The sequence below is a fragment of the Cervus canadensis genome, chromosome 15 (assembly GCF_019320065.1).
Source record: "Cervus canadensis isolate Bull #8, Minnesota chromosome 15, ASM1932006v1, whole genome shotgun sequence".
In the NCBI taxonomy this organism is placed as follows: domain Eukaryota; kingdom Metazoa; phylum Chordata; class Mammalia; order Artiodactyla; family Cervidae; genus Cervus; species Cervus canadensis.
The window spans coordinates 974,500-986,675 of NC_057400.1; positions in this window are offsets into that span (position 1 = coordinate 974,500).

A 12,176-nucleotide genomic window follows, 5' to 3' on the forward strand; every position below is an offset into this window, starting at 1 on the left:
CCTGCCTCCTGCCTCCGGCGGGGCTGGGCGGGTCCGCAGCCTGCGAGCTCTTCTTGGGACTTTCTCCGTCCCTTTGTTCTGCGAACGGCCGGCAGTGTGTTCCGGCCGGTTAATTTTCTCTCTTTTGGTCTCCCACAGTTCAAGTTGGCACCTCACAGAAGCTCCCTCCGATTGTCCTCAGGGCCCTCAGGCCCGGACCCTAGCCCAAGCAAGGCCGCCTAAGACTCCCTTCCCGGGACGGGTCTCCGTCCTTAGCTCTTTTGTCTCACTTTTTATCTTTTATATTTTGTCCTACCTCCTTTCGAAGACAATGGTCTGCTTTTCTGGGCGCCTGATGACCTCAGCTAGCGATCAGAAGTTGTTTTGTGAGGTTTGCTCTGCATTCAGTTATTCTTTTGATGAATTTGTAGGAGAGAAAGTGGTCTCCCCGTCCTACTCCTCCGCCATCTTGGCTCCTCCCCCCAAAAATTGTAAATATATTCTTGAGAAAATATTCTGTATGCATTCACACCTCCCTTTCTCCCATTTCCCTCCATTTTTCCTTAAACCTGCAAATACCATCTCAAATTTATTTTTGTGACCTCATAAGAAAAGTGAAATGGAATGAGAAAATGATTTTTTGATCTTACTGAGAAATATGTACTAAAACAAGTTAATTGCAAAGCCAAGAAAATTACTGTAATTTTATTTAATTGCTAACTAATGATAGAATGTGTTTCATAACTTAAAGAAATATAAATATGTGATTATTTTCCTTCAGTAGTAAGTTAAGGAAGATGGGTTATAGAATGGCCAAAAATTAGATTTCAATATTTGAAAATACCTTAGTGAATTTTAGGATAGCTTGGTCTATATATTTATATGTTTAACCTCCTCTTTTAACTTTCTACTTTCTGTAGATAAATTTTCATGAAACCATTGTCAGAGGGGGTTATCAAATCAGCAGACTGGCCTGGGCACTACATAATTTGATGTCCAGGGGTCCTGACAGTCTGGACCAACAGAGGTAAGTCCACAATCATTGTTTTGTTTGTTTTGCTTTGTATTTATGCCTCTACCAATAAAAAGAATAAAAATATGCCATGTGTTAAATGACATTAAAAAGTAAAGACTTATTTGCAGCCCCACTACTGAGACCCAGAGAATATTCCAAATATTGTTTATTGTTTCACTCACTGCCTTATCCACAATGAAACTTTGCAGTAGTTTTCTTTTTTTTTTTACTCTTTTACTCTTTTTATGTTGCCAAGTATTTTATTGATCAAATAGTTGCACCAGTCAGAGATATATTGAACTAATTTTATAAATTTATTCTATTTCTATAAACAAAATATAGTTTATGAGATGTTCCCAAACATTACCATATAGAACATCTTTTAAGATACAGTCCTTATACATATGACTTATATAAATAAGTTTTTTCTATCTTAATATATTCATATGTTAAATTAACTGTCTTGATTAATAAGCCTCACTATTACATACTTACAATTTCCCATAAAATTAAGGCAGTTGTTCAAAATTTTACTTAAACAACTCTATTTAAGCTTAAAAAGTAACTGATATGCTTCCCTTGAGAGGTATATGGGTCAGAAATTGGTCCAAGTTCCCATTTCAGGTAACGAGATATCTAAGAAAAGGTCATTTGATTATACACGAGATATCAAAACTAATTTTAATGATCACCATAAGTCTTCCTCTTGGATCTTTCAGATTCTTAACTCTGAAAATGAAATGATAATAATAACAAGAATAATAACTCACTTATTATGTGTCAAACACCATTTCAAGAACCTGACACCATCTTATTTAATCCTCATGATATCTCTCAGAGAGAAGTGATGATATTGCACATTTTTCACCGGCGATTGAGGCTTAGGTATGTGAAGATTGTTCATAGTGGAGTGCAGCAGAGAGGGGACTCATGCCGATATCCAGTTTTCCATCCGCTGCACTATCCAGAGAATGGAAACTCATCTAACTTCAGAGGCCCCTGAGAGTTACAGAGATATCACCCAATGGTGGCACCTTAGAGACTGCGGCAGACTGTGCAGGAAGAAGATGGCCTTTGGGACGAGGTCCCCTCACTCGTACTTAATCAATGACTGCACAGCGTTCTTTCCACTTAGACCAGCTCCCCTAAGATGTCATCTAGGAGTCTCCACTTCTCACCTGTGAACTCTGCGAACTTGAAGAAACCATACAGCCTTGAGAAGGCAGAAGCGAAGGGCACCTGTCAATCGCCCTGCTACTGCTATTCTATCATATCAAGAATGCACAGAGAAATCTATCATTCTATTGTAATACGGGGAATTCTTGTATACCTGGTCAATTTATTCTCTTATTCACGGCAAGGCAAGGTCACTGGAATGCCAAAGCTTGAAAGAGTGGCATGTTGGAACCAAGACATTACAGAATAAGCCTATGATTTAATGGAAGTCACATGTTACAATGTCTATAAAGAATAGTCAGTAGTGCAAAGAACATGAACCATTTGAGAAAAGGACTTCAACTTCTGTTTGATCACACACCAGGCTCATGATCATGGGAAATCATCTGAGCCTCAGTTTCCTCATCTGTACAATAGGGATTATAATAACAATGCTACACCCAAGCTTGTTAGGAGTGTGGTATGACCTAATGGAAGAAATGAAAGTGAAATTGCTAGTCTCTCAGTTCAGTTGTATCTGACTCTTTGTGACCCCAGGGACTGTGGCTGACCTCCAGGTACCTCTGCACTTGAAATTCTCCAGTCAAGAATACTGGAGCAAGTTGCCATGTCCATCTCCAGGAGATCTTCCCTACCGAGGGATTGAATCTGGGTCTCCTGCACTGCAGGCAGATTCTTTACCATCTGAGTCACTGGGGAAGCCCAGTACATAGTGCATGACTAAGATGCTCTGCTTATATTAGTTTTATTCTATCCCATTCACCCATAATATACATAAATATGTTAATATCCTTTGGAGAGTAGGGCTTATGCATATGGATTGAGATCCATTATTCAGAAGAGAGGTATAATAATGAAGTGAGGTAGAAAGGCTTAGTATGAAAGGTCTTGAATAGAGTTTCTGTGTCCTGTCTCTAATATGTTACAAGGCCCTTAATTCACTGTAACAAAATTTATGGTTCTTTGTTGCATATATTATTCCTATCAAGGCTGTATTTTCATAAGGTTTCAAGATAATAAATGCAAATGTTTCAATAATGCCTGCTACATGTTATTCAAGTAGTTCAGTTAGGCTCTCAACAAATGCTGCTTGTTTTAATTAACTATCACAAGAATACAGAAAATAGAATTATTGTAGGTTGATAGAAGCAGAAATGGATTTATACTAGAAATAAGACAAACTAAGCATTGAAGGATTTTAAGCCTGATACAGAAGAATATTTTGCCTGATACAGAAGAATAAAATAATGTTGGTAAGAGGACAAGCCTATACAAATGTTCATACTAGTCAGGATTCTCTGGAGAGAGAACCAACTGGCTAGATGGATACATAGATAGATACATAGATAGACAGGTAGATAGATAGAAATTCTGAGGAATTAGAGTTCATATAATTATGGAGGTTGAAAAGCCCCACACTCTGTGTTTGGCAAAATGGAGATATCAGCCTCATTCTCTAGTTCTTATCTGAGTCCATACTCGTGACAGCCAGGGGAGCTGGTGTTATAAACTTCTGCCTGAAAGCTAGGGTGCTCAAAGTATGAAAAGAGCCAATTTTTTATTTCAAGTACAAAGGCTGGAAAAGAGTATATCTTAGGTCAAACAGTCTAGCAGAAGGTTTTCTTTCTTAATCAGCTTTTCTGTTCTTTTCAGGTCTTTAATTGGATGGGAACCAAACCCATCAGAGAAAACAATCTGCTTTATTCACTCTGCCAATTCAAATGTTAATCTCCTTTGGAAGGACCTTCACAGACACACCCAGAATAATGTTTGACCAAATATCTGGATACTTCATAAACGGTTCAAGTTGGCCCATAAATTAGATATCATATCTTCAAATCCTCTGCTTATCACTAATGTCTCTAATAGCCTAGGGCTATATTTGTTTTATTTGTTTTAATTTTCAAATGCAAAATGCTCCCACTGGGCAGTCAGCTCCATGGGTGTACTGGGGCTGACACCCCAGCTTGTGAAAACTGATTGTTAAACTTTCAGGAATTTTGTAGGCTAGTTGTTCATTTATTCATAGTTTGAACTTGATCATAGTTAGTGTATTTATACTACAGAATTTGGCAAACACTGGAAATCAAATCTGTTAAAAAAAAACAAAGATAATTATTAAACATTATAACATTGCTATGATGTCTAAGGATCAGTGAAAAATGAAGATTTTTATGGAATATTTAAGATTTATTAAAGTTTTCAAATGTCCCATTTTGTTCAATATGTGATTTTATAATACATGACTTACTCATTTATATTTCTTGTGAACATATATATCATTATTATTGCTATTATTGGAAAAATTGCAAAAAGATTCATTTTACCCTGGAGGCCTAAATTAAATAAATGTGCTATCTGGGCAGACATGGATCACAGACAGTAGATGTCACAATGTAGGTTCATCTTGATAAAATGATTTAGCTTCCCTGCTCACAACCACATTTCTTCTTCTAAAAGTAATTTAAATCAAAGGCAATCTTTAGTTGTGACTTTGTATGAAGCAGGTACATATGCTGATTTCAATCCTCGAAAATAGTGTTTTTTGCAACCACATATTCTCAAATAATTTTTAATGGGCACTTTTCTGCTTGTTTGAAGAATGGAATAAACTTGTCCTCAAATCAGGATGGCCATGTGGCATTATACAAGCGAGCTTGGATTAGGAATCAGGTGTTAGATGGTCTGGATCCAAATCCTAACTCTACCACTAACTTTCTGAGTGATCTTGAACAGTTCTTCTTTTCACAAAATAGCAAACTCTACTATACATAGCCATATTTCAGAATCAACTAAAACTTTCTTAGGGGAAAAAGATAGCAGCCTGCAAACTAAGCCTCTCCTACATTCTCTTACCCTGGACACCAGTGGCAGCTACTGAGTAGAATTCTTTTGTCTGAAACTATGCATGCACACAAATATGCACATATACATGTACACACAGGTAACACATAGATGTTTGGATAGAAAAGAATAAACAGGAGTGAGAAAAATAGCAAGAGAAAGAAATAGACTTGCCTCATAATTTGCTCAATTTAATTATGCCCAAACCTATTTCATCAATATCTCTAAACATTTTTCTAGAATATTTTGAATTAAATCTCAATTACCATATTATTTCTTCTATAAATATTTCAGGGTGTGCAGAAAAATTAAAGTTCATAAAGATGTAGTCATACAAGATCTACCTGTGGTGTGACAGTGTGGGGTCCCATTAATCCTGTCTTCATCGAACACAGTAAAAATTATTACCAAAAACTAGCACTTACGGTCTTCGGAAAGGAAGGTCTTGAGGATAAACAGTGAATAAACAGCCATTCTAGAGCACTGGCAAACATTCTGTAAGAAAGATGAAAGCTCGTATTTGGGTGAGGACTTCTTTCTTGCTCCCCTCTCCAGTCTCAGAGAGACGCAATCCTAGGTCGCTTCAGCCAGGAACACAGGCTCCTTCTCCACTTTCTCAGTTGGAAGGCTTCATTCCTGGTAGGAGCAGGATGCCAGTGCTTCTCATCCAGGGCCCAGCTCCCTGTCGTTGAAGCTAGGTCCTTAAATTACAAGCCTCATTAGACCCAGCATAGTAAGAAGACTGGGGCCTTAATCATCCTTGTCTTTCATCGTGAAGCAGTGGTTTTATGCAGGAGAAGCAAATGAAAGGATCTTTTTCTAACCTGCCTCCCAGACCAGAGGTGTCACTCAGAGAGAAGCTTGCCATTGTACCTACACCTTACTCCATAGTTCTGGTTTAGAGATTTTGACTGGAGAAAGAAGATGTAAAACAGAGAGCCCTTTAAAAAATATTGAAGTATAGTTAATTTACAATGATGGATCAAATTATGTTATATAGCAAAATGACTCAGTTATGTGTGTGTGAGTGTGTATAATAATAATCTCTATCAAGAAGACACAACTATTATAAACATGTATGCTTAATAACAGAGAATAAAAATATTGGGTTGGCCAAAAATTTTTGTGAGTTTTTCCATATAATTCTATGGAAAAATCCAAATGAACTTTTTGACCAGCCCAATACATCAAACAAAAGTGACAGTAATGAAGGGAGATATAGAAAAAAGTTATACTTCAAGCCTACAATATTTCACTTTCAATAGATAGAGCAATAAACAGAAGATAAACAAGAAAATAGAAGACTTGAAAAATTATATATATCAACTATAATGAATAGACATCTATAGAATACTCCCCACAACAACAAAACATACAGTTTTTTCATATGTTCGTGGAACCTTTTCCAGGATAGATCATATGCTAGGCTATAAAATAAACTTCAATAAATTAGAAATGATAGAAATATTACAAAGTGCATATTCTGACTAAAATGAAATAAAATTAAAGGGTGGGGAGAGAAAGTGTTGGGGGGGTTCAGGATGGAGGGGACACACGTATATCTAAGGCTGATTCACACGGATGTATGGCAAAACCCATTACAATACTGCAACACAATTATCTTCCGATTAAAATAAATTAATTGATTTTAAAAATAAACAGCAGGAAAAATATGCGGCCCAAAAACACATGACAATTGAACATCACACTTTTAAATCACCTAACAGACAAAGTCTCAGAAAATGCTGTTAGATGAAAGAGAAGGAAGATATAGCATAGCATTTGTTATGTATCTGAAGCAGGCTTTAGAGGTAAATTTATCTATCCAAATATCAACAATAAGGTAGAAAAAAGATCTGTTAAAAGCCAGTTTTAGTGAAGAGGTTAACAAAGTTAGGAATTTGATAAGCTGTTTTAGTTCAGAGGACTAAGTCAAGAAATAGAAGGACAACTGAACAGGTTACACAGGAAAGAATCAGTGTCCATTGGTCCAAGCCAGGACAAAGGGCATGGGTAATATATACTTCCTATATAAAAAATATGTATATAAATAAATACTGTTTTTAACTACATAAAATGAATAGAATAAAATACAATGCATGGCATTGGAAAAATAAAATTTAGAAAGGACTGTGGTGATGCATACAAAAGTGCCACTAGCTCTGGCTTCAGGTAAAGAACAATAAATATATACTTGTTCAGGACCTTCTAAATATATACAGTGAACCATGAGGTCTAACTTCCTCAGGGAAGCCTCTTGATTCTGATCTAAGTTGGACATCAGTTGCTTTTCTCACTATCCATTTTGTTCTTCTTATTTCCTTAATAGATTCACATGTTATCCCAGTTTCTTTTTCTCTCTTTGACTTTATCAAATTCTGCTTAGCTTTTCTTGCATGGTTTTATACATCCATGGATAAATAAACTGGTGACTCACTTTTTCAAGAAAACTTTCAAGTTCTATTCCTGTCTCCCTATCACTTTTGTTCATGAGTCTGACCAGGTATTCCTGGTCCTGAAAGGATGTTAACTAATTCCTGAGAGCTAGTCACATTTTAGTTTGGTTATTCTACCAGTACACAATCAATAGACTATTAAAGATATGAGGTGGTTAAATAGCTACTCTTTACTGAAGGTTTACCATGCCCCAGGTACTGTTTCCCAGGTGGAGCTAGTGGTAAAGATTCCACTTACCAATCCAGGAGATATAGGAGTTGTGGGTTCGATCCCTGGGTTGGGAAGACCCCCTGGAGGAGGGCATGGCAACCCACTCCAGTATTTTTTCCTGGAGAATACCATGGAGAGGAGTCTGGTGGGCTATGGGTGGTCCACAGTGTTGCAGAGTTGGACATGACTGAAGCAACTTAGCGACCACACAGGCACTGTTTAGTTATCACATTGATAGTCAAAGAACTCTAAAAGGTATCAGTGATCAATTTAAAAAAAATATATTTTTATTGGAGTATAATTCCTTTACAATATTGTGCTAGCTTCTGTTATACAATAAAGTGAATCAGCTACATGTATACATATATCGCCCCTGTCTTGAACTTGCCCACCGACCCCTCCGCCCCTCTGCTATGAGACATCACAGAGCTCAGAGTTGAGCCCCCAAGCTACACAACAGCTTTTCACTAGCTCACATCTCACACATGGCAGTGCAAATGTGACAGTCCTACTCTCCCAATTCATTCATTGCTCAACTTTTAGATGAGAAAGCTGAGGCTTACAGAGACCAAGTGGCTTGATCAGGGCATAGCTACAAAGTAGGTAATGACTATACCTGGATCTTTGCTTTCTCCTGAACCTTTCAAATCACTGAAGAGTCTTTTCTAAGCAACTCCAGTAGAGAAATGACAACTATACCTACTCTGAGGTTTTCTAATTTAACAGACCGAAGAGGATATTCCCTGAGAAGAAAATCACTACAAATGCATTCATTTTCCCATGTGGCTGTTTAAGAACTATCCATCAGCTTTTTTACACCCACACGTCATTTAATAAACCTTCCTTGGATATAACAGAGCAGGCACAACACACTCAAATGGTAAGGAAGGATGGATCACAAGCCCCTTGGGATGAGCATTAGTTCCCTCAGGGGCTGCAGCAAGACATAGGAGCTATAGACTCAGGAATTTTAGCTTCTTGAAAAGTGTCATAACTTCTGCCAACAGCCCTGCCTGTCATGTTTTACTGAGATTTTGAAATAGAATTTAGAAGTTAAAAATAAGGTACACAGCATGCAGGGCCACAGGATGGACTTGGGCACGACTTGAACGGCAGCCAATCAGAAGCTTCTATTACGCAACACTCAGAGTTCCAAAGACAGTGTGCCTACGAGCTCTGAAACACGTGTACATAAAACTCTAAATGGAAAAGGAAACCTCTGGCTCTGAAATGTGCTTGTTCTGTGCCATGCAGCTACTAATTTGCACAGTAGATGTTTAAAAAGTCAAATACCTTTCAGATGGTGCCCATTTTATCAAAATTACACTGCAGTTTAACTGAAAATTCAGTTAACAGAAAAGTATGCAGTTTGGTTCCAAATAATGTGGTCAGTTGTGTCCCTTTACAAATGGACTTTAGAAGCATTGGCTTTCCCCATATCCTCAGGTTTGGCCTCCTTAGCCTAAGTGACCCCTTCTCCAGCTCCACAACAAGATCACCTCTCCTTGTTAAATACAAATAATGCATAACTTTCTGTCCAGTCCTGTTAGTATTTCAGGAATATTTAGTTCCCTTTCTCACTTATGTATCTTCATCTGGGTTTTTTTTTTTTTTTCTCTCTTGCTTGGGATGTTTATTCATCTTTTAAAATAAGTACTGAATGAATGAAATGCATATCAGGGCCTTATGTTTTTGTATTTCCTCTCCACGTATCAAAAACACTCAATGTGTGCTTCTGTACTTCTAATGCACTCTCTTACCACTTTCTTCTTAAAACATGTATTTATTGATCTCTCTTCTAAATAAAGCTCTGTGGAAGGAAAAAAATTGAATTGGAAAATACTTCTACTTCAAGGAGATTAGCGTCTAATGGACAATCATTCCTTTCTGAGTATTTTCAATGTGATAAAACTTTAGAGAAAGGATTTGGAATGTATCAGAAAGCCTTAGAACTAATTTGTCTATTTTTAGTACTTAATTACACACTTTCTACTTGATGTGTAACCCCCTAGAAAGCAGAAACTAGATAGTGGTTCTCTCTGTATACACATGACTGCACGCAGAAGTGGAGAGTAATACATTATAATATTACACAATGAAATGCACTGATTAAATTAGAAATGGAGTTGTGTAGCTGAAGATCTCAGTTTTGAAGGAAAAGAAGAGAAGGAAATTGTCACTGGAACTTTGAAGACTACCTCATGCTTTGTCTGATGTGAAGAACCTCAAAGGTCATCTGTCAGTTCAAATAGGCTTAGAAAAAGACGCGGAGACCTGAAAATGTCTGTATGTTTTAAGGGCATCTTCAGGGATGACTGGGGTCTGACAGAAGCGGACCATCCTTTTAGTCACTTGGTAATCTCACTGGTGTCTCAATCTCAATGCTTCCAGAAATGAATATGTATTATCTTCTTTTCAAAATACATTCCATCATCCATCTAATTATTCTTCCAGGCAGTAGCCTGTGACACTCCATGGCTCAGAGTTTCAAAACTGAACATCAACTTGATCACTGCTGCTCAGTCCCACATTAATGAGCTACAGAGCCTCTGACTCCAATCCAAAATAATTATCTTTCAAGATCCTACACTTTTTTTTTTTTAACCTCACTTTAGTGTAGATAGGTAAACTTCACCTAAAACATTTAAAATTAATGTTTAAAAAACTGTATGGTTGTATGGATGACTAGCAAGGTAATGCTCAAAATCCTTCAAGTTAGGCTTCAGCACTATGTGAACCTAAAACTTCCAATTGTACCAGGTGGATTTAGAAAAGGCAGAGGAACAAGAGATCAATCTGTGGGATCTGACAAAATGTCAATGGCCTTTAAATGTCCTTGAGCAAACAGATGTGAGAGAAAGTATGGGAATATATCTATATTTAAAAATATTAGCACTCAGAAAGAGATGGAAATAAATTATATCCCTTGAAAGTATGACTTTAAATGGTCATTTATTTGCTCAAATTGCTTTATGATTGAAACAAAAAATATCAATCTGCTTGGATTCTTTTAATAAGCAAAAGTTATTTGACAAAGCTATAAATTACATTGCTGTGGCAAGAAAATAAGATCAGTTGGGCTGATCCAGCTGTTTTTGATTTTGTCTTCTCAAAATATGTTTCTCTTTTTCTATTTCTTCACACATATATTTGTATTTGTTTATTTTAAATAGAGTTCATTGTGGCACTGATTTGAAGAACGCATTCCAATTCTTTCAACCCTGTGATTATGCGGCTTCTGTGTTGAGTTCTTTTTGGTTGTCAGAGTAGGCAAGACGTTTTATGTTGAGCTGTCTCTGTACTGGCAGACTTAGAAAGGATAACACAGATTTCATCAGCTCTAACAAAATGCCATACATTTCACATCCTAGAGCTTGTCAAGATCCTACTACACAGCATATCTTAACTTCCAGTCTATCTATATTACATTTTCTCATTTGTGTTCTCCAAAGCATTTCCATTAATTTTTCTATCATATGCATAGAGTTGGTTTTAATATTTTCTGATGTGATTTGAAAATGATTAATGTATTCTGCCTTGCCACAAAAATATAATATCACCAGGAGGGACTGTTTCCAAGGAGAATTTTATGGTTTATCAGACTGAAGCAATTTATTCATAAATAAGTAAGGTGTTCTGCAGTGTCAGCCAACATGAGTGTCCATGGTCTCTCTCATTAAATCATTCATAGATAATGTGTTCCCAAACCTGCTTTTTTAACTGAATCTAATGACTTAGATCAGTTTCTCCCACATGGATGGAATCTCAATATACTGAACTTTGAGGCTGTCGTCTCTCTCTAGAGGAATGTGGTCCATAGGAAATGAATACTTCCATTCCTGGCAATCTACATAGAACTCCTTAGAATCCACTTCCTATTACTGACATCATATATTACATTAAAATTCTAGAAAATAATAAAAAAATGGAATTAAGAAGCTGAAAAAAGTACACAATTATGGGTATTCATATATTTTCCCCTATTGGAAAACTGTATTTTCATACGGTTTAGAGCTGCTGTCTAGAGTCCTTTCATTTCAACTTGAAGGGCCCCCTTTAGTATTTCTTTTAGGACAAGACTAGTGGTAATGAACTTCCTCAGTCTTTGTTTATATGGGAATGTTTTAATTACTCTCTCATTTTTAAAAGGATAGTTTTGGTGATTATGATATTCTTGGTCAATAGATTTTTATTTTTCTTTTATATTTTAATTATATTATCCCATTGCTCCTTGACCTGCAAGGTTTCAGCTGAGATATCCAGATAATTTTATGGAGGATTTCCTACATATGAGTCATTTTCTCTTGATGCTTTCAAGATTCTCCCTGTGACTTTCACAGGTTGATTATAATGCATCTTGGTGTGGATTCCTGGATTTGGGGAGTTCTTTAATCTTTTATTTGTGTGTTCATGTCTTTCCTCAAGTTTGGAAGATTTTTGATCATTATTTCTTCAAATAATCTCTTGGTCTCTTTCTCTCTTGCTCTCTCTGCTC